This window comes from Physella acuta, unplaced genomic scaffold (assembly GCF_028476545.2).
Source record: "Physella acuta isolate Inbredline_101_S28 unplaced genomic scaffold, ASM2847654v3 ptg000135l, whole genome shotgun sequence".
Lineage (NCBI taxonomy): Eukaryota > Metazoa > Mollusca > Gastropoda > Physidae > Physella > Physella acuta.
Genome location: NW_026731654.1, coordinates 33,482 through 58,473, shown reverse-complemented (window position 1 = coordinate 58,473; position 24,992 = coordinate 33,482). Strand labels below are relative to the sequence as shown.

General features: G+C 35.1%; 2 long non-coding RNA genes across 2 annotated transcripts; both read left to right on the top strand.

Annotated features, from left to right (window-relative positions):
* Positions 1-10,041: 10,041 nt before the first annotated feature.
* LOC131935193 (uncharacterized) lies at positions 10,042-19,304 on the top strand. The gene is made up of 4 exons (XR_009385909.1): positions 10,042-10,182; positions 14,730-14,795; positions 15,612-15,778; positions 19,180-19,304. It is a non-coding gene; the product is annotated as an uncharacterized LOC131935193 (long non-coding RNA).
* A 2,252-nt stretch (positions 19,305-21,556) lies between these two features.
* Positions 21,557-24,700, top strand: LOC131935192 (uncharacterized). The gene is made up of 3 exons (XR_009385908.1): positions 21,557-21,707; positions 22,727-22,830; positions 24,417-24,700. It is a non-coding gene; the product is annotated as an uncharacterized LOC131935192 (long non-coding RNA).
* Positions 24,701-24,992: the final 292 nt, after the last annotated feature.

Sequence of the window (24,992 nt, the reverse complement as noted above, 5' to 3'; positions counted from 1 at the left end):
ACAATATTTGTATTCGATTTTTAACAGAAATTTTCCCAAAACTTAGTTTCCACCAATAAAAAATAATTGGTTCACAAGAAAATTAAAAAACAATATTTAAGGGGAATATGTGCAGAATTTTTTTTTCCAAAATCCTGTTTTATCGTCATACTTAGTTTCTTGCACTTTTGAATACTTTGTCCATTTGTGAATTAAGAAAAATAAACCGGGAGTGATCTCCCCAAAACTTTCTCGAATATTCTTCTATAAAATAAGAGGGGATGGGATCTCGGGCTATAGACATGATTTTTAATCCATTTTAAATACTTAAAGTTTTAAAAATTTCATAAAAAACGTTTTAATAACAATCTTTTATGTAATGATGCACTAAAAAGTAGAAAATAAATTATACACTACTATTTAAATTACTATAAAGAAAAGCGTGGGTCACTTTAGTACTTTAGTACCTATTTGATACCTTTACTAAAATTCAAAGTAGAAAAAGTACCACTTCCGGTTATCGGAAATCGTTCAAAAGCTGAACAGGATCTACGATTTTGATATAATACTTATATATGAAATTTCATCAACCTAGCTGTAACGGTACTTAAGTTATCGTGTTTACACACTGACAGACACACAGACACACAGATATACGGAGAGAATTGCAAAGTCCAGTTTTTACGACTCGATAACGCATAAAACGCCTAAACGTTTATATATTTGTATTTATAATTTTTGCCTGATTAAAATAAATCCTCTATACTCCGCATGAGGTGTAAAACGGTGAAAACTGTCAAAATTTCATGTTATTTTTTGTGCACGATTACAAGACTTTCTCTATACTTCGTATATACGAGAAAGTAAAAATCAATAAACGAGACTATTCATTATAGCGCATAGTGCAGTGGTTCCCAACCTTTTTCGAGTGGCGACCCCCTTTTATAAAAATTAAGTGACCCGCGACCCCCATAGAATTAAAAAGCCGAAATTATTATGGAAATTAATAAGCACTAAAATAACATTTTCTAGTAGACTTTTAATATGAACAACTCTTGATAACTGTTTTAATACCATGAGTAAAATTGCATACTATTCACTAAACATTCGCGGTTAATTTTTTTAAAGTGTTTTTTTTTGTTAACGCCAACCTATGTCATTATTGTAATATAGTGAGAATTGTGAAGTCAAGGGAACTCACTCTTCTTGTATTAGTATTATATTTATACTGTTATCTTGAGTGATGTCCCTTATATGTGTATATATTTTGGTGTCTCGTCACTTCCGCCCTCTCTCTCGTTCCATCATGTAGTTAAGGCCAATAAACGTTTTATATACAATCACATGCTTCTATCGTCAATCTATTACATCTGGCGACGAGGATAAATAATCCACTAGAAAGAGCATATGCTTACTTAAAAAGGAGCTTGCTAGAGCATATTGGCTAAGTATTTCTAGGATAATGGCGCTGTATGGCCAAATAAAAGAATTTGATTCGAATGATGAAACCATTCATGATTATCTAGATAGGTTAAGCTTTTACCTTGAAGCTAACGACGTGATGATAGAAGCCAAAAAGAGAGCTGTTTTGTTAACAGTCATAGGGCCTCAACAATTTAGGCTATTAAAGGACTTATGCGCACCAGCTAGTCCAGATACCAAGAGCTTTAACGAGCTGAGCAAATTGCTAACAGACCACCATGCGCCTGTACCATCAAAGTTTCTATGTAGAGCTAGATTTGACGGTAGGACTCGTCAACCAAACGAGTCAATATCAGAATATGTTGCTGCTTTACGTCATTTAAGTGAATTTTGTGAATTCGGAGACACGCTGTCTGACAGACTATGTGAAAAGTTTGTGACAGGTGTAAACAGTCCTGATGTTCAAAGAAAGTTGCTGCTCGAGTCAGATCTAACATTAGAAAAAGCAATACAACTTGCAACTTCATTCCAGCAGTCATCCGATGCGGCGAGATCTCTAGCACCTTCAGAGATCCATTCAGTAAACAGCAGGTTAGTCAACAAACACCAACCCCATCAGAGCATTTCAACTTATGCTAAACAGCCTGCACGTTCAAATCCTAGATCTAAATCTAGTAATAATTATCAAAAATGTCATCGATGCAAAGGTCCCCATGCATCTCATCGATGCAAGTTCAAGTCAGCTACTTGTTATAAGTGCAGTAAGCAAGGTCACATTGCCAAGGCCTGCTTTGCAAAGTCTTCGTCTGTTGCTAAATCTAGCCAGTCAAGACAGTACCGCAACCAAAGAAAGCACTATGTTAACTCTCACCAAGACTACCTAACCCAACCAATGAACCACTCTACCTGTGAAAATGATCAAACTGATTCGCAGCCGGATTTCAACCTGTTCTCTGTGAAATCAATAAGTAATGCTCCCATCAATGTACTAGTTAATATCAACGGTAAGAGCATCAGCTTCCAACTTGACACTGGAGCATCTCTAACAGTCATCACAAAGAAGGACTTTGACGCTGTCACAGGAGGATCAGTGCCTCTACAACCATGTCACAAGTGTCTAACAACATACACTGGTGACAATGTTCCGGTGATAGGAGAGTGTATGGTTCATGTAAGTTATAATGGTCAAAGTGTTAAACTTCCTCTTCTTGTGGTTGAATCTATTACAATTATCATTATCTTAATTTTGTTTTTAATCGAAAAATAGTGTTGAAAATCTATTCTCGAAAAGTCAATCAATTTTACGTTTGGGTATGAATGGTGAATACTACACCAAAAATTGAGTGTGCAGTTTTTTATCTTACGCGGAATCATTTTACAAATCAAAGAATTCATCTTGCAATTCATCGTGAATGCTGGCAACATCAAGGGAAGTAGAGAATGGGTAATGCGTAAATGCATTTCAGCTCAGAGAAATAGCGTTGCAGTTCGTTTTCACTTTAATCAAGATGCCCAGAAATTTCTTCTTTCAAAATTTTAATTATCTCACAATTAGATTCATGTACCACACTGCAGAGTTTCTCAAATTTACAATATTTCCAAGATTTATTTTCTTCGCCTATTTTGCAACTTTGATAAAAATGCCCCGAGATATTCATGGAAAGTTATAATATTCGTTCATTTTCCCTGAAGCTTCAGGTTATGCTTATGTTGATGTTCGAACACATCTGCTAGATATGATACTCTCTCCAACCACTCTATGTCGTTTTAAGCATACCAAAAAGTCTTGTTTCCTTTGCACTTCCAAGAACAATTTGATTTCAGATTTCAATTCAAAAACACGATTCACAACAATTCGTTTGACAGCCAGCGTACTGTAGTGTAGAAGAGCAGAACCTCGTGATCTATATTAATGTTTTTGCTCAGTTCTTTGAAGGCTCCAGATTTTATATAATTTACGACTTATACTAGCAATGGACTCTTGATGTCCATTGGTTAGGGCAGTGGTTAGGGAGCTAAATCTTTTCTGTTTTCTGAAAGCCCGATTTTGACCTAAACATAGATGGTGCACCATCCCTACAAACACTCACAGCCGTTTTAACCCATTTTAATCATCCAATTTAAAAAAAAAACAACCTATTTATCTTCAACATGCAGCGTTTGATGAGATTTTCTCCTATTGTGTTTTTTTTTTGCTTGGCATTTTCTGTCGCGACTTCATGTAATGCTTGCACTAATGCTGTGTTTCCTTGGTGAAAATTTCCTGTTCGATCAAGTCTCTCACGTTTGCAACTAGCTTCATACCGACGAAAGAACTCCATATATTTTTTGCTGTGTTCCGAATGACTCGTCTCAAAAGACGTTTTAGTTTTGAAGATTTTATAAACTCGTGACTGAGAACAACTTTGTGCCGTACGCTTTGCTTCTTCTCTATTCCCTTTCCAGTGATGTTAGTAAAGCCGAATTTCAAAAATTCATCTACATATTTATGTTTTGTTTCAAATTACTAAGGTTTAGTATACCAGTTGGCGACCCCCCAGAAAGCCCTTCGTGACCCCCAAGGGGGTCGCGACCCCCAGGTTGGGAACCCGTGGCATAGTGTAAGCTACTAACGTTCAATCTATCAATACAAATGCTGCCGTAAGTTGTTTGGTTTTTAAAATAACTACCATTAATTTTCTTCATCATGGGATATGTTAACAAGATATGTTTTAATTCAAACATTAAATCTACGTTTTCTTATTTTAAAAAATCTTAGAAAAATCTATGTACAAATGGTATTTAGTTGAGAATAAAAGTCGATTGCGGTTTGACACCGTTTATCCGATCACCATCAAACTTTGGGGAGTTGATTGGAACACTCCAGCTAAGGTTTCTATAAAAGTCATTTTTAATTTCGCAAGGGCGGCGCCCCGGCAGGGTGCAATTTTTCTCTATATACGAAAAATGAAAAAAAAAGAAAGTCCGAAGCGGTTCGACACCGTTTATGAGAGGGCCATAAAACTTTAGGGAAATGATGAATACTCCTGAGATGGTTTTTTCTGTGGGGGGGGGGGGGGGGGGGGGGAATTTCGCAAATCGGCCCCAGGCAGGATGCGATTTGGCGCCCTGGTCTTTCCGGTAAGCGCTATGGCGACTACGTTTGTTCTACACAGTTCTTTTTTTTTCATTTATATATATATATATATATATATATATATATATATATATATATATATATATATATATATATATATATATTTATATATATATATATATATATATACAAACATAAACATTCCATATATAAACATTCCATCCTGAAACAATGATGCAGATTGTGTCATTCGCTAAAGTGACACAAATCAACAGTTTTTTTTTCTTTAACATATATATGTATATTTAGACGCGTGCCCTTTTTTCCAGAAGTTTAATATAATGTGAACAATGTCGGCAGTACATTTCTTGGATCTTAGTTTCTGTGGCGCGGGTGTGTCCACACTACTGACGAGACACGTGCTGTCTAGTGTCTGACAAAAGGTACTGAAGTGGTGAATGTACAGTTAGGAAGTAGTTCATAAACGATACATTTATCTATTCGATACTTGCGAGGCTGAGAAACTGAGGTGGGATGGGAATCGGCTCGGGAAAAAACTTGAAAGAGACAACGAAACGCCTTTGTACTTCAGCATCGCCCAGTATAAAACTTACTCATGGGAGATAATTTAAAGTATAGGCCCTAAAAGTTTACAATGACATTTCTTGTAAAAGCAAAAAACAAGTTAACTATATAAAACCGAAGTTTATATTATTATATTATTTTTTATTATTTATAGAAGAGAGGATAGTACAGGATAGAAATTCTACCAATTTCACAGACTCATATTAACATTGAAAAATGTACAATGGATTTCGGGTCCCTTACCAATGCCGCAAATAAGAACCGCGCATCATTAAAGCCAACTCCATATGAAGTGACTTCTCGGGCTTGGACTTTTAAAAAAAAAGAATTCTGCCGGCGACAGCGTGTGTTTGATTGTAGGGAAATATTTATAACAAGCTGACCCGCGCCGTAGCATACGCCGCTATTTAGTTATTTTCTTTTTTTTCTTTTCAGTAATTCATAATTTATTTATTCAACACTACCCTCTCCCCCCCCCCCTACTTCCCCCTCCCCTCCCGTGAAAACAGCCGTCCGAGACCACAGTTTACAGACGACAATGAAAAGATCAAGCAGAACTTCTTACCTCTCATTAGTTTCAAAATTTTTAAAAGCTAAATTATCTGCCCCTAATAGCCGTCACATTGTAAACATTCGGGGTGAACCACAGCTCACTAGACTGGTGGGGTGGTATCGATATGCCTAGAACGCGGGGTAGGAACGGCTTAGCCCTTACGTGGTGGTGTCTGGCATAGTCCCCAAGTAGAGAATTATATATAGAGATTGTATTTTTTTAACCATCGTCAAGGCCGAGTTCTGCCTTTTTTTTAATATACAAATAAATTTGACGACAATTTTGGAGCCCCGTATTTGGTCCCCATCCCCTGCCCCTTACGCCACAGTACTCTTTAGAGGATCGGTCAGTCATTAAAATTTGAAGTTCGGCATATTTTTTTATTTAAACTGTAATTTGTGTAATGGATTTTTTTTTTTTGCAGAAGAACGTAGTATAGTGAGTGTAAAATCAAGATAATCGTACCGCAGCTACAGTATTTTTCTTTTACAAACCATATATAAAGGCAAAAATGCACGAAAATTAAATTCTAAATTTAAAAAAAAATATTAATTATGGTCGGCTATGGGCCCCTAAACGGCCCTGCCCCCCCCCCCGCCTTGCGGGTCTGGGGGCACTATTGTTCCACCCCTAGGTTATAGCCGTTTTGACGCATCACTTAACCTCCCCCCCCCCCCCCCCCCCCCCCCAAAACTAGTGCCATTAAATATGACCAAAAAAAAACCTAAGAAATGTGAATTACAACCGTTAAATATATTATCGATTAAAAATAGGAAATTTTCATCATTACAGTATCTACATTATAAGAATAAAGAACATAAAATGTAAGAAAGTAACATAACTGTCTTCCAAAGCCCACTTAAGCCTATAAAAAATTGGGTGATATTTTATGGACGATACAGAAGCAGTAAAGATACACACATGGTGCGTTTTATAAGTTGGAGTTTCAACCAGGGACGGCGTGGTCGAATGGTAGAGAGTTCGATTCGAAATCCTCGAGTTCGGATCCTGAAAGGAAAGGTAAAGAATAGTTATCAATACACCGACTCGTTATATGCCGAGGTCACTGAAACAGGTCAACTCTACCTCACCTGCAACACGGAGTGTAACGTTCGAAATTAGTTTGCTGTTGATATATATATATATATATATATATATATATATATATATATATATACTATATATATATATATATATATATTCCATCGTACAGAGTACTACACATATTAGAAATTATATGTCATGTTTATCTGCGAACATCTTGTATCATCTATCTATTTAACATTATAGTACCAACTTTTGCCACTTTATGAGACTTTCTTGAGTTTATCAGAGTAAAAATATTATGTTTATGTTGAACCTTTAATAAGGATAAACGTTACAAAAAAGTTACAGACAGAAATTCAATATGCAAAATGCTCAAGTCTGTTTTTATAACAGCTTTAAAACAAAATCTATCTTAACATATGCTTTAGCCTCTGTTTTATAAAACCTTCAAATTGTTACAAAATCTATTTTAACAGATACTTCAGCCTCTGTTTTATAATACCTCAGATTGTTACAAAATATGTCTTAATAGATAATTCAACCTATGTTTTTTAAAACCTTTAGAATGTTACTAAAACACATATTATTCAACACTCAACTGTATTACACCATCAGTTAAGCATAGATACAATCTTTCTTAAAAATTTTATCAGTTTCCAAATTACAATAGCACCTAAATGTTCAGTTGTATCCATACTTACGCATATACCTCTGAGACGTCGCGAGGCGGGGCGGGGGGGGTGCGGTCAGCGCCGGGTGACACCATTTGGGAAGGGGGGGGGTGACGCCAAGATGTAAAATTGCAAACTATATAGAAGAAAAATGCTTTTTGCCTGTTCAGTTAATGAATAATTAGTGTTTTAAAACGTATAAGTACACATTGACCATCTCGACAACAGATACACCCCCACCCCATATATATATATATATATATATATATATATATATATATATATATATATATATATATATATATATATATATATATATATGTAAGGGGGGGTGACATCACGAAGTGCCGCACCGGGTGATACCAGACCTAGCGACGACACTGATATACCTACACCTACACCTACATATTCCACATACAACATCTGCATTGTTGAGCTAAGATCTCGTATTTGTATAACATACAACACTTTTGAATTATGTATTTCTAAATTACCATCCCTAAACCAAGTAAATTCGTTGTAAACTGATATCAGCTTAAACTTTATTAAACACTCCCGTATCTAAGACCAGCCATACTGGTCATTAAAGTAAAGAATGTGTTTATTTGCTAGTTGGAAACGTATAGAGAATGACAACCCTATAATAGATATTAGACTCGCTTAGTTAAATTTGCTTTGTGGGTATCTTGTATCTTTTAATTAAAATTAAGCGAAGGCTTGTATTATAGAACGTTTCAAATATATGTGTATTTATTATTTTTATTGCATTAAATAAATGTTATGATTAAATATTTTATGCATTTTGCCGAGGTAATATCATTGCCTAGTTTCTCATTTTACTTATACCGCATTGCCTGGTTCGGTAACAGCAGTGGTTCTTAACCTGGGTTCAATCGAACCCCAGGGTTCGGTGAGTCGGTCTCGGGTTTCGTCGCAGATCTAGAAACACATCCGACGCATATAATTCATAATAGTATTTTATAAGTGTCGACGATAGAACTATTAAGAATGGTTCAGTGAATAATGTGGGGTTCGGTACCTCATAAAAAGGTAACAACCACTGGATTACTGTACGGTTTAGCCGATTACTTAGGCGGCAAGGATTGCCTCTGTGGTACAGTTATATTAATAGAATACCGTACAAAACAATGGGAGATTATTCTTGATAACATATTTTTTTTTTAAATCAATAAATGAAACCTAATGACGACAATGTCTTTTGTTGTTTTTCCTCTGTGGAGGGATATCATGTAATATACCATTGTACCGCTCTTCTATGCCACGTATTGAATGTCCTATCATGTGATATACCATTGTCCTAATATGTGATAAACCATTGTGCTATCATGTGATATACCAATGTCCTATTATGTTTTGTGATATACAATTGTCTTATCATGTGATACAACAATCTCCTATCATGTGATATACGATTGTCCTATCATATCTTCTTCTTCTTCTTCGTTCTTAATTATTAGTGTTTTAGGGGATCGAGATTTATCTGCCAGTGGGTTTGAACTCGAGACTTTGTTCGAATTTATCAACCATGAGCTTTTTGCCGACTCGACCACGCATCCAACACAATTTAGCGTTACGTGTCAACTGGTTATGGGCCATTGAGGCCATTGACTCCGATTTCAGCCTGCTTTTCTTTTTGGATTTGCTTCCATAGCCTTTGTCCAACCAAGAACAAACTACAAGGCAGCAGTTGTTTTAATTTAGGAGTTGTCTCTCCTAGAAGAGTGGCTGTCCCCAGCTAACGAGCCTCATCTGCCCGAGGGTTCGAACTCGAGATTTTTCGGTTTAGCAACCATGAGCGTTACCGACTCGACCACGTTGTCCCCTGTTCTATCATATGATATACCATTGTGCTATCATGTGATGTACCAATGTCCTATCTTGTGATACACCATTGCACCGCTCTTCTATGCCACGTATTGAATGCCCTATCATGTAATATACCATTGTCCTATTATGTTTTATACCATTGATAGTGATATACCATTGTTCTATTATTGATATAGTGTCCTATCATGTTATAAACCAATGTCCTACCATGTGATAAACACTCCCTCAACACTTTTACAGCTACCATTATCCACCCCCCCCCCTAACACTATCAACACTCTTCATAATAACGTCAACCGCAACCACTACAACTCCAACCTTTCAAAGTCACCAGGTTAAGGTGTGTGTGTGTGTGGGGGGGGGGGGGGGGGGGGGTTAGTCTGTAGGACATAGCAGGTGGTGAATTACAGACCCCAATAGTTGAGTACAGACTAACCTGTAACTGTCGTTTGACGTGGATCTAAAAATTTACAAACAATGATTGGTTATTTTTAATTAAAATAGAATGTATACTGTTTACTGTAAAATTAAATGTTTCCCCTTGTAGAAATATATATATATATATATATATATATATATATATATATATATTTATATATATATATATATATATATATATATATATATATATATATATATATATATGTATATATATATATATATATATATATATATATATATATATATATATATATATATATATATATATATATATATATATAAACATATAAACACAAAGATGTTTTGACTTGTGTGGGCGTGGCAATTCCAAAAGGAAACTCAGCTATTGGACGGTTGAGTATACAATTAACTTACTCTCATTGGATTGGGTCACAACAATACTCTCGGCTCACCTGGCGAAGTGTCTATCACGTATAAAATCACTCTTTAGGTGAATGCTTCTAAATTCGATGTAGCCATTGTCTGGCTGATATCAGACGCTTCATTTCATACAAACTAAACCCAGCATCGGCCATTTAAAGATTGCTGATTCGTACGCCGTAAGTCAGTTTTTATTTATCTGTATATTCATATCTGTATATATCTGTATATATCTGTATATTCATAATATTCTTTTTCTCAAATTGCAAGCTTCACTTTATTCATTTTATTTATACATCAGCTTTAGGCGCAAAATTGGATAGGCTTTTTAAAACTATATTTACTTAACTAGGGAGGATTTTTTCATGCATCTCCGAAGCACGTCTACCCCCCCCCACTCCCATTCCAAAAAGTTAATTATACAACATATATACTTCAACCAGTGCCACCCCCCTCCCGAAATCTTGACTCAACCCTCCCCCTCCCCTATAGTTTCAAGTGCTCTCCACCCCAACCACCTTGAGAAAAAAGTCCGAAAAATCCAATGGAGTATCGCTCGTCTATCTTGTACACACACAAATATGAGTTTTAGGCAACAACCCCTTCCACCCCACACCCCACCCAGTTTGAACAAGCCCCCCCCCCCCCCGTCTCTTCTCACCCTAAAGTGGACGTCAACTCAATGTCAATACACGACTCCGATCTTACTTCACTAATGTAGTAGCGCATGACCTACCTGCAGAGGCGTAGCGACTCTTCCCGGCGCCCGGGGACAGTCTTTTCGATTTGCACCCCCCACTCAATCTTTCGATTTGCACCCCCCCCCCACGCACTCAATCTTTCGATTTGCACCCCCCCCCCATCAAGATTTCGATTTGCACCCCCCCCTCAAACTTTCGATTTGCACCCACGTCAACCTTTCAATATATTTTTCCAACCTATTTTGGCGCCCCCTAAGGTCGACGCCCGTGGACATATGTCCCCCCCCCGCCCCCCCCCCCCTCGCTACGCTACTGCCTACCTGTACAACGCCAAGCCAATAGTGTTGTCACATATACCAAACAGTGGTTTATTCCCATTGTATATTAATAATACCGGTATTCAGATATGGTCTGGCCCGCCGGCCTGACGGGAAATATCTCGATGGCTTCCAAAAAAAAATATCGGTGGACCCCACAAAAACGGTCAGCGTTTCAGCCAGGCATCTCCACGGGGAAAGTCAACCTCCCCCCCCCCCCCGAACAAAATGGAATTTATGAATATAATATATATATATATTTAACAGCGTCCGCCCCCCTCCCCCTCCCGAAAATTTAAGTCCACTCCTCCCGAAAATTTCAAGTGCCCCCCCCCCCCCCCCGCCATTTCCCCCTCCCGGAGAAAAAAAGTCTGGAAGAAATACCGAGAACGGTTCTGTACTAGCAGAGGCGTAGCAACCCATTTTGGTGCCCGGGGCGAAAAATTAATTTTTTGCCCCCACCCCAATATTTATATATTTATTCACGTGAGGGAACCCCCCCCCCCTCGACTACACACTCACCAGTCACCGTTAATAGTTTTTTCCCGTATCACACAAGCAACGTAGAAAACCGTCCATATAACCAACAAGAAGCTTTATATTTTTTTAAAATTCGACTGTAATGCAGCTCGGAATAAGCTTATTATTTTATTTTTTACCCGATTCGGCGCAACTTTAAGGTAGGCGCTCGCGGCGGACGCCCCTCCCGCCCTCCCCTTGCTACGCCTCTGTTTACTAGGGCCATAAGTACTTTTGATTTTTTTTTTATAATACAAATGTGTCGCGTGGTTAGCCATTAAGCTGAGGATGATTATTGGGGTGGGGGGGGGGGCAGGGGCGGAACTACCATACCGCCAGACCCCGCAGTGCGGGGTGGCCCAGGACGTTTAGGGGCCCATTTCCGACCAAAAAACAATGAATTTTTTTTTCAAAAATTATGTTTTCCATGCATCTTAAAAGTGGTTTTGTAAAAAAAAAAAAAAAAAACAGGTCTACTATAGCAGAGATTGTTGCGTAGAAAAATATTTTAAAATCTCCAAGGGCTATAGTCTGAAAGGTAGGCAAACATTCACACAACTTCCATGACTTACTGCCCTTCTTTAAAATAGGGATGCCCACGAATCTCATTTACATAGTTTTGTACTATGTATAGTAAAAAGCAATTGATTCTCTGAATTGTTATTTAAATAAGACGTACTAAACAATGGTATAGATATAAAAATCAATGTTTTCAAAATTGATATTATAAAAGCCAAAAATGAAAAAAATAAACATAACGCGAGAAACCATTCACGAATTAAGCTTACGTCTTTATATATTTTTGACCAGTTATAAATGAAAGGGAAGAGAATAAAGAAAATGTGTCTAGTTTGTTCTCTCAGAATGGTTATATATTAAGATTTTTCAAGGTAGCGTGACCTCTTTGCCAAGGGTCAATTTTATGTCATGGAAAGTTTTGGAGTGATGGATCAGTATGTGTACTGCAGAGACACTTCTCCCAAGGTCGTTTCTATTTCTGTCCATGGGCGGCTACAATGTGAACTTTTGACTCCTCAGCTAAGGACAAAGCACAGTAAACTAAGCAGTCAAGAGAAACCTAGTTTGCACACCTTATTTTAGTCTAGTTCTTATGCCATTTTATTTTCTCCATTTGATTATTATATATGCAATTGATGTTCATGTCTTTGATGCTGTGTAAAATCTATCAAATAAATAATTATTACTGATTTAAATGTTTAAAACAATTGAATTAATAAAACAATAAAAAAAGAAAAAAGAAAAAAAAACTAATTGAGGACTGTATAGATATAGATGTTTGAAAGGGAAGAGTGCTTGCTTTTACGTGTCTCATTGTAATAACATAACTTTTCCGATTGCTTAAAATTTATATCATTTTAATTCTCTGTAATCCCAAATTCATTTCAGCTCTACTTTAAAACAAAAACAAATTCCCCCTTTCCCCCCTCGTCCCCTCAGCCCACCACGCCGAGAAAAAAAATCCCTTGAATCATCATTTAATTACATATTTGCATTTTCAGTTTCAGGATGGTTTTTAATTTTTAATTTTTCTTTATATTTAGACGTTTTGTATTACATCTATGTATATGTAAACCATCTTAAATGAATGAAAGCAGGCTACAAGTAAGAAAGAAATATTACTATTGTAATATATTGTAATATATTGTATTACTATTTCGTTTTCATTTGATGTTCGAAATTATGTAAGAATTTGATGTTGATGTACTTGTTTTAAATTGCAAATTGCAAATAAAAGTATTTATTTATAAAAAAAAAAAAAAAAAAAAAAAAAAAAAAAAAAAAAAAAGAATGGTTATATATTGCAATGAAGTAGACTAAATTACTCTGTTTAGATACAGATTATATATATATATATATATATATATATATATATATATATATATATATATATATATATATATATATATATATTAGTTTCGTCACTGGCAACTTGATAGTGGTTTTGTAAGTAACAAACAGAATACAGATCTAATACAGTAGTGATGTTATATAGTAGCTAAGACATGCTGTTGCGTAAAAAAATAAAAAAATAATAAACACAGCTGTAGTGTGAAAGATAGGCAAACGTTCAAACCATTTCCATTAATTATTTCCCTTTTTCAAATAGTAAAATAGGGGTGCTCAAAAGCTCTTTTTAATAGATTTTTAATAATCAAATTAAAAAGCAATTACTTATCTTAATTATTATTTTAAAAAAAATAAGTACTAAAGAATGGTATAGTATAAAAATGAAACGTAGTTAAAGTTAATAATATAAATACAAAAAATAACATAAAAATAAACATAACACGAGACACCATTACTTATACAAAGCTTCATATACTTTTAACCGACTTAATGATTAGAAGTATTTATCATAAATGAAAACAGAGATTTGCAAAACAGACCAATGCACTCATACACATGACATGCTGTTGTGATTAGATTTAATTGAATTTTTTTTTCAAAACCCGATCAGGCTAGAAAGGAGTATCCTATATTCGTATTGTGTTTGTATGTGTGTGTATGTATATATATATATATATATATATATATATATATATATATATATATATATATATATATATATATATATATGGGGGGCCCAAAAAATTTTTTTGCGGGGTGGCCCATTTTTTCTAGTTCCGCCACTGGGGGGGGGGGAGGGAGAAAGGGGGGGAATGCGCAATAATTTTTGTTTATCTTGATTTGGGGGCAACTTGTAAAATTTCTCTTGTCCCTTAGGGGAGCCGGACTTTTTCCCGAAAGATATTTGGCCCGAATTCCGTTTTCTCGAATGGACATTTACCCGAATGCCGTTTACCCGAATGGACATTTGCCCGAATGCTGTTTTTGTAAATGAACACTTGCCCGAATGGGACAAACACAAGAAGGTTGTTTATCCGAAAAAGTTCAATATTATATATTACCATTAGACTATATTGATGAATCTGAATTTGGGGTTTGTGTTGGGGTCAGGGTTAGGGTTGGGGTTGGGGTTGGAGTTAGGGTTTAAAACTAAAAGTACGCGTTCCATATCCTCTTTTTAAAATATTTTTTGTGTGATGGGGTGAACTTTTTTTGGCGCGGCTTTTATTGGGAAAAAAACCCACTATTGTATTGTAAATCACTACATTTCAGCTTTGATAATTAACATATATCACAGATATATTTTTTCGAATTTTATAGCTTGAAGAAAGATGGTAAAGACAGCCTTGATTAGTTTATCGCTTTTGATTGGTCTAAGTGTTCGTTGTGAGTACAACTCTCTTATTCGTTTTTTACTTTCTCGTATTCGAATTAGGTCTATACAGGAAGTATTGTAATCGTGCGAAAAATATAATTTATAGACCTCACTAAGCCGGAAAAAAATTTGCAATTTTGTCCGTGTGTGTGTGTGTGCGTATGTGTGGATGTGTGTCTCTTACAGATTGGTTGATGAAATTTCATATACAAATACTGTATAACATTTGTAGTTCTTTGTCAACTTTTCAGCGATTTCCGGTAACCGGAAGTGGAACTTACACTACTTTTGGTTTTTCAAAAGCCTATAACTTGAGTACTGTTTCAGATAGATAGACGAAATTTCACATATAAGTAAAATATCTGATATCTGCCTTCTATAACATTTTGAGTAATTTCCATTTACCGGAAGTAGTACTTTACGCTGTTTCCAATTTCTCAAAAAAAAAAAAAAAACGAAAATGAATTTATAAATTACGAATAATATCATGCACTATTATCACACCTTGTTTGCTGTTCACTTGGTGCGCAATGCTTTTTTTCTACGAGATACTATGCTATTTTAAAAAGTTTAAGAAATTAAAATTTAATTAAAAATCATGTCTATATCCCGAGTTGCCATCTTCCGTAGTGTTATAAAAGTATATTCGATAAACTTTAAAGAAGATCACTCTCGCTTTATTTATTTACGAATTTATTTAATTCACATTAAAAAAAATTATAAGCCACCTTTCCTTATTTCTCGCGTTTCATTTTTTAATCAACCTTCTAATCCAACATTTGCTACAACCTTTCATACATCGTCTGCTTGAAATGTCAACGGAAAAGCAACTAGCGGTGAGTGTGAACATTATGAGCAGTGGTTCTCCAACTTCTTGTTGATTTTTGCCGGGCATTACGGCAATTCAACGTTAACCACTGAAAGTGGGACTGTGATACCGTTCGACTACAACGCTAGCATAACACCTTATAAAACAGAATTGAACGGAAACACTGTGAGTAGTTTTCAGTTTTATATAAACACGAGCTGACCCGCGCCGTAAGCATACGCCGCTATTTAGTTGTTTTATTTTCTACTTTTCAGTAATTCATAATTTGTGAATTCGACAGTACCAACGCTGCCACTGAAAATATTTCTTTAAAACACTATAAGTAGCTCGTTAAGGACGATAACCCCCCTCTCCGTTAAAGTAAACTCCACTTAGTTACCCCCCCTCCCCCTCCCCCCCTACGTTTAAAATCGTTTCAAACTAAATTATCTACCCCTAATAGTCGTCACTAAACCCGGCTCTGCTTGTAAACAGCGTGAACCACAGTTCACCAGACCATGTAGGGGTGGGGGTGGTAGGGAGCGCGCTTACAGCTTGTTTTCTAGCGTCTCCCAGAAGAGAATTATATATATACGAGCCGGCCCGCGGCATAACATACGCCGCTATTTAGTTGTTGTTTTTTCTACTTTTCAGTAATTCATAATTTGTGAATTCGACAGTACCAACGCTGACACTGAAAATATTTCTTTAAAACACTATAAGTAGCTCGTTAAGGACCATAACCCCCCCCCCCTTCCTTCCCCCCCCCCCCCCCCACACGTTTAAAATCGTTTCAAACTAAATTATCTGCCCCTAATAGCCGTCACTAAACCCAACTCCACGAAGGTAAACATAGCGTGAACCACAGCTCACTAAGATCATGTAGGGGTGGGGATGTTAGGGAGCGCGCTTGCAGCTTGTTTTCTAACGGCTCGAAGAAGAGAATTATATATATAGATAGATACGAGCTGACCCGCGCCGTAAGCATACGCCGCTATTTAGTTGTTTTATTTTCTACTTTTCAGTAATTCATAATTTGTGAATTCGACACTATCCTCTCTTCCTTTGGTCAGAGTAAAATATAATTTTTAGATAAATGTTCTGATTCCTTTAAAAATTACGCTCGCCTAAATTTCAAAATCCGGTTTTAATATCCTGATTCGAGTTGGATTGAATTTTTGGATCCGAATAAAGTTCCTGTTCCAATTTTATTTTCATTCTCGGTTCGAATTCCTTATCCGGATACAATGATGTTTTATTTCCATTGAAATTTTGTATTCGGGTTCAATTTAGCTACCGGTTAAAAAAAAAGAGTCCGGTTTAGAAGTTTAGTTTTCGGATTTTGCGTAGATTTATGTTTAGATTTCAGTCAGGGTAAAGTTATGACTCTGGTCTAATGCACTTTGGAATTTAATATTTGTTTCCGTTTTAAATAACGTTTCCGGCTAAATTTCAGATTCCGGTTTAAGTTCAGTTTCCGATTAAATGTCGGTTTCTAGTTAGATCCTATTCCACTTACATATATACATACGCACACACACACACACACATATATATATATATATATATATATATATATATATATATATATATATATATATATATATATATATATATATATATATATATACTAGCTTATATTCTATTCTTAGACGTGTGACATTGTTTTCTAAAACTGAGTTATTTAGATGTAAACAATGCCTGCGTTTGGTTCATATCTATTGGGGCATGGGTTTACATACACTACCGCATGAAAGCCTTGAGTGTACGTCAATCATTAGCAGTAGCAGTGAGGTAAAACACACTTTGGTGATCGCGCAGGTGTCAGTGAAGTTGAGGGGTGCTCTCGGGAGCCCCAAATTACACTATCGCAGGGGCGCCGCCCACGGCCTCTGGCTCCTTAAAACGAATATGATCGCCATAGAGCTCACATGATAGCCCGGGGTGCCTAATTGCACTCTGCCGGGCTCATGCGAACGCGCCTGATTCAATTTAGTGACAACAATAACGCCCCATTTTATCCATTGTCTATAGGACTGTTTAGGACGAACGTAGTCGCCATATTACTCACGGGAAAGCCAAGGGCGCCAAATCGAACCCTGCACGGGCGCCGAGGGACGCGTCTTATTCGATATGGTCAACAATCATTGTTGTCCATTGTATCTTTAGTATTGTTGCCCATCGTGTCTTTAGTGTACAACGGGTTTAAAAAAAAAAAAAACGAACATAGGCGACACAGTGCTCGCATGGCGCTTCGAGTCGAGCTAGCGACGGAAGCCGGCAGTTGCGCCTGTTGCAGTTTTACAACGAAATATAGTAGAACCTTTTACCCGCTATGCAGGACGCCTGAATAACGGATGCCTTATGCTAACCGTGTATTTACGAAGATCACAACCTCCTGGGACGCCGCCCTTGCAAAATTTAAAAAAATATTTTTTTTACCGAAACCTCCCCTCTAGTTTTCTAATCAACTCCCCTAAGTTTCATAGCACTCGGATGAATGGTGTCAGACCGTATTTTTTTTTTACATACCGGGAAAAAAGAAACATTGCACCCTATCGAGGCGCCACCACTGCGAATTTGATTTTTTTTTACTTTCTCGTATACAAAGTATAGAGAAAGTATAGAGTATATTGTAATCGTGCAAAAAAAAAAAAACGAGATTTTTGCAAATCTCGACGTTTTACACCTCCCTGAGTCGGAAAAACATAGTTTTGCAAACTTGTCTGTGTATGTGTGTGTATGTGTGTGTGTCTGTAAACACGCTAACACAGCTAGGTTGATGAAATTTCATATATGAGTATTGTATCAAATTTGTAGATCCGTATCAACTTTTCAGCCAAATCGCACCCTACCAGGGTGCCGGCGTACACACCTGAGCGACTTTAAAGCACCTTCTTATGTCTATCACACTGTTTAGATCGAACGTAGTCGTCATAGCGCCCACTTGAAAGACCAGGGCGCAAAATCGCATCCTGCCGGGGGCCGCCCATTTTGTTTTTACATACCATGTATAGAGAAAAATCGCACCCTCCCTTTTGAAATTAAAAAGGATTTTTTTACAGAACCCTTTCGGGGGGTGTTCTTATGAGCTCAACAAAGTTTCATGGCAATCGGGTGAAAGGTGTCGAACCGCAATCGACTATTATTTTTTATAAACCGTATATAGAGAAAAAACAAATCGCGGACTTCCGGGGCGCCACCACTGCGATTTTGTAAATATTTTTTTCGCAGAAACCTCCCCATAAATATTCTCAACAACTTTCCAAAGTTTCACGGCAACCGGATGAAAGGTGCAGTCCTGCATAAAAGACAGACACACAGGCATACAGACACACACACATACACATACATTGCTGTATATATGTATATATATATATATATATATATATATATATATATATATATATATATATATATATATATACATATATATATTTATATTTATATTTATATATATATATACATATATATATATATATATATATATATATATATATATATATATATATATATATATATATATATATATATATATATATATATATATATATATATATATATATTGATATAAAATTTTGGTTTAGGACCTGATGTTCTATTTCGATGAATGGGAAGGTGGTCGGCAGGTACGGAAATCTCTGCTTGGTGTTGCGCTAAACAGTGGTCGAATATTCGTAAAGGCTCACAACTTTACATCGGGAGTCAGGATGTAGGTTCATTAATTAAGCTCAAACGAAGTACAATTACTGTAATATTTCACGTTTTAATATTCACTAGCTATTTTAATTTGTGAAATGTTTCACGTTTTAATAGCATTTAGTTTATTCAAATTAGTGAAAAATTTTACGTTTTAATAACATTTAGTTGGTTCAAATTACTGAAATAATTAATGTTTTATACCATTTAGTTTATTCAAATTAGTGAAATATTTAACGTTTGAGTTTATTCAAATTAGTAACATATTTTACGTTTAAATAACATTTAGTCTATCAAATTAATGAAACATTTCACGTTTTAATAACATTTAGTTTATTGAAATTAGTGAAATTATTTATGTTTTAGAAATCTATTTGTCCAGTCCACTTTTATGAAGTTGTGTTAAGATTAATTAACTGATGGTAATTTCAAAAATACCGGTTATTAAAAATGTTGTAAACAATTTAAAAAATTGGAATGATAATTTTTTGAGAAGATTATTTTACTTGTAGTCAGGGGCAGAACTACCATACCGTCCAGACACCGAAATTAGGGGAAAGGATTGGAGATTTCAAGTAGTTTAGAGAGCTCAATATCAGAAAAAAATTGTGCACCTTGATAATGGTTTTGCAAACAGAAAGAACCAATCTACTTCAGCGGAGATTATTCTAAATTAGTTAATACACTTAGATAAATTGAAGAAAGCTAACAAACTATGAAAATTGTATTGTGAAAAATGGGCAAATGTTTAGATCACTTCCATGATACTTTATGATCATGTCTTTGAAATTGTACAAAACCACAATATAAATTATTAATTTTTGGTTATATAGGGGCCTATATATATATATATATATATATATATATATATATATATATATATATATATATATATATATATATAGGGTAACACGGGGCAACTCCATGCCCTTTTATTTCGATTCATTAAAAATCATGTATTAGCACTACTTTATAAGGTGTATACTTGCACACGATATATTATATATATATATATGTATAACTATATATAGGAGAGGGCCCCGAAAACGTTTTATGCTGGGGAAGGGGGTCTTTATTTCTAGCTCAGACACTGTTTAATGTAGATCGATATTAATACTTCCTCATTTGTTAATTAAAAACATGTTGGTTATGTTTTTATCGACATCTTAGTTTCGGTAAAATACGAGTATAGCATTACCATGTCAAGCAGAAAGAAACATTTAATTCCAACGAATCTTGTAAAATAGGACTCATGTTTTCATGAACAAAAGGAAGAAAAGAAAAGTATGTTTAGAAATGTATAATATATGCAGCACTTTATAATATATTTATAAATAAAGACGTGGGTCACCCAAAAAAAACTTTAGAAATGGGTTTTCAATATATAATATTAATAAAAAATAATATTGCTGTGCATGCATTTCTTATAGATATTTATGTAGTAGTGCATCATTATATATTTTGGAAAATCAAATTTAAAAAAAAAATTGTGCGTTAATCTACACAAAAAATTGTTGTTTTAAACCTTTTTAATGAGTTTTTTTACGATAAAATAATTTTTAAGTGATTCGGCTTCAGAAAAAAACCTTCTTTAATAATAAGCTTTACTTATATATTTGTGACTATCTAAGTTAGAGTACTTAGATGAAAATATTTGCATGGCAACGGCCACCATCTTGAAAAAAACAGCGTTTTTGTAAAGGTCTCAAGGTTAAAAAAGAACACTCTAGAAATATTTTTTTTCAAATTTTCAAAATTTGCTATTGTGAAACACTATTAAAATAAATAATAAATGTAATGGTATTTCAAAACTTTTAAATATTCGAAAAAAGATACACCTTGAGTGTTTTTTGTTACATAAACTAGTTAGCTGATTCCATTAGAGTTAGTTAAAGAAGGATCAACGATCACATGATCAATATTTTTGTTAGTTTTCAAACCCTAGGACTTCCACAAAAAAGATCTTTATTTTTCAAAATGGCCTCCGTTTCCATGGCGACCATATATTATGAAGAGTCCCTGATGCATGCAAATATTTTTTTCCATAAATACCTTAACTTACATACGCACAAATAAATAAAAAGAAGGCTTATTAACTTTAAACAAAAGTTGTTTTCCCTAATAGGGCTGTTAAGTAGGTCACCAACCAGTTCTATGGCTCATGCAGGTTTTATTGAGACATAGAACTGGTTGGTGACCTACTTACCAGCCCTATTCTTTCCCCGGAGTCTTAATATAATTGTATATGTTTTCTCATAGCCCAAACAGCCACTCACAACGAGTAAACTTTTTTAAAGATCGACTGACTAAAAATAAGCTTATTCACAAAGGACGTTGTACTCGAATATTTTCTCGGTATAACTACTATGATGACATATTTAAGGGCTTGTACCCAGGATGCACACGGAAATTTCCCGTATGTATAGAATAATATTACAACTTGTTTTCTAACAGTTCTTTTACAAACTAAATGACCATGTATATATACTCTTTTGTAAGAACTTTTCTACAGATTTTCATAAATCCATAAATGACGTCATGCTTTTTTTACTTTCGTTTACTTATTCTACTTTTGGTTTTTCAAAACGTGAGTACTGTTTCAGATAGATAGGCGAAATCACACATATAAGTAAAAGATTTAATTCTATGCTGCCCTCTGTAAAATTTTGAGTAATTTCCGTTTACCGGTAGTATTACTTTTGACTATTTCCGATTTCTCAAAAAAAAATTTAAAATACATGAATTTATAAAGTACTAATATTCCACACTATTCATGTTTGCTGTTCATTTGGTGCGCAATTTATTTTTTCTACGTGATTCTATACTATTTTTAAAAGTTTAAGTAATTAAACATTGATTTAAAAAATCATGTCTATATACCGAGTTGCCGAGCCAACACAACGCTGTCACTCGACCAGTCGCTTCCCTTGTTACCCTCGTTCACTCCGTACAACAACACACACATCAATACAACAAACTTTACCAACCACACATGCAGTGATCCTTCCCACGTACATAAATACACCTTTCATACACGTCACACCAATACACTGTTTTAACTCCAATTTGTTTTATAGATTTATACACGTATTTTTTTTATCCTCCAAGGCATCATAATAAAAAAATTTCGAAGCCATTTTTTTCTCCATTATTAAACACCAAGTCCTTAATACATTACTAATAGGGGAATAAAACTTAAAAACCTTGTTGTGAACATTTTCGACAAGTAGAGTCAGAACAGTCTGGTTTTAAGGAAGCGATATTTTCTGCTAGAATACAATCAACATGGCGGCAAAATGTATTGCAAGCAGATCAATATATACATGCCTTTTGAATAATTTCAAAGATCACAACATATTTATCTTTGTTACTTCAGAAACTATGTGTGCCAATGTTATGTATAAAATTATAAATCTCTTTGTTTGTTTACATTAGGCACCACAAGACTTGACTGCCGAGTGGTCGTGCGAAGGATTCAAAATCAAACTCGCCAGTGGAACCGTGTTCAAAACGTTGAAAACAAATCACTTTGATAAAAAGTCAGTACTTACAAGAAATAATTGTTGGAAGCTATTTTTTTTTAAATTGCATCATTCCAATTGTATTACAAGCTTGTGATTTACTTAATTGCTCGTTCTTTTGACTATTTTTCTACATCGTGGATGAAAAAAATAAAATATCACCCAATTCTTTCTAGCTGGTTCGTTTTAAACTTTACAAAAAGGTCTAGACTAGATGACTATGAATCGCATGTGAATTTTAAGATAATGGAACGTTTAATAAATTTTTAAACGATTACTTTAAGATTTCTAAATAGAGCATGATTCTTTTAGTCTCATTGCACATAATACCCAGCGTTCATTTACTGGGAATGTGTTTTAGTTGTGATATTTAATTTGAGTGAAAATAAAAAAAGAGTTTAGATAAAGGAATAAAAAAATTAAAAATAAATGGAAATGATTTATATAACTAACTAAAACATAATAAGCATGGGCAATCAGTAATTTATATAGTAAACATTGCTTCTCTTTATAGTTATACAAACAATATTGTATCCTTAATACTAATATACTTTATTTTTAAAAGAGAATAATATTGTTTCATTTCTTTTTAAATTTATTTTTTTATTTATAAATACATTTGTTATTGTAAACAAATTTGGTTAGTTTATTTACACAAAAAAACCACAATATAATAGACTTAGACTTATTCCCATGAAGCATCGAGGAGCAAAGGGCTACAGGTACACGTATTTTGGGCGGCCCTAAATACTTGGTCCATTTTAAATCCCGCATCCCTTGTTTCCCTTTCAACAGTCCTTCTCCGAGATTTCTGTCCACGTTTCTCTTTCACTGTGGGTTTCAACCCAAAACTTGCTTCGAATGTAACAGTAGTTATATATGAAGTTCAAGTACAGTGGTTCTTAATATTTTTTTTGGTGTATCGAACCCCCACCAGTTTCATATTCGTATTCAACGAACCATTCTTAATAGCTCTATCGTTCGCACTAACAAAATCCGATCATGGCTCATGCGAGTCGGGTGTTGTCTTGACCTCCTCGGACTGTCTCGACGAACCCCTGGGGTTCGATCGAACCCAGATTAAGAACCACTGTTCTTGATCTTCCCACTTTTTCCCTGAGAGTTTCATTCCAATGTTTGCTGAGTAGCGTTTTCACTCCTATAGCAAGTTGTTCTCCTTCTTCTTCTTCTTTAGTCCTCTTTGTTCCTTATAAGACATATGGCCTCCACCATATCCAAGACATAGCTGCTGGCTTCAGTTATTCAAGAACACTATACTTCCAGGTCTGCCTTGGGCGCCATTTATTCCGCTTTTCATGGGGGTTCCACTCAAGCGCCCTGGCGTGTCACATTTGGCCGAGCCTTCTGCAGTGTGTGTTCCACCCAGCGCCACTTGCTCCTTCTTATTTGCAGTCATAGGCTCCTGACTTGTCTTTATCCCTAATTAATTTCTCCATAGCAAGGTAATAATAGGGGGTCGGCTCGTTAGCTGGGGACAGCCTCTCTTCAAGGAGAGACAACTCCAAAATCAAACAACTGCTGCCTTGTAGTTTGTTCTTGGTTGAAATATTTTCTACATTGTAATTTTGACTTAAATTCTACAGATCGGATTGGCCCGCAGGTTTTCTTGGGGTTCTAGTGAAGCGTGCGCCTTGTGGATATACGCTAAGCGCCTGAACATTCTGGCTATCCAAGTGTATGGAAAATCAAAACAAAGAAACAACAAAAGCATTTTAATGTTAGATCTTTGGCAAATAAAATGTGCACATTTATTAAAAGATAAAATGTAGAGTTCAAAGAAAGAGAATGACTAACTTGATGAAAATTTGATATTTACGAAAACTTCCAATGAATAAAAAAAATCGTTGAAAATAAAGTATTTCATTTATTTTGTGCGTTGTTTTCATCAATAAAGATATTTTAAAATATTGTAATTATTCTTTTAGTTAAGTACTTTGTGAGATGTTGTTATATTTCATAAAGTTGGAAATTCGAATATTTTGATCCGATAATAATTGCAAATACAACACATTGAGTTTTTCATGGTCTAAAAACAGATTAAAAGTAGTTCGCTGTCGTATGTTGTCTATAAGATATTTTAATTTAATCGTAGAGATAGTATCATTTGTTACCTATTTGAGAATTAACTGAGTCTTAAAATGTTGATTTCATAAGCTGAT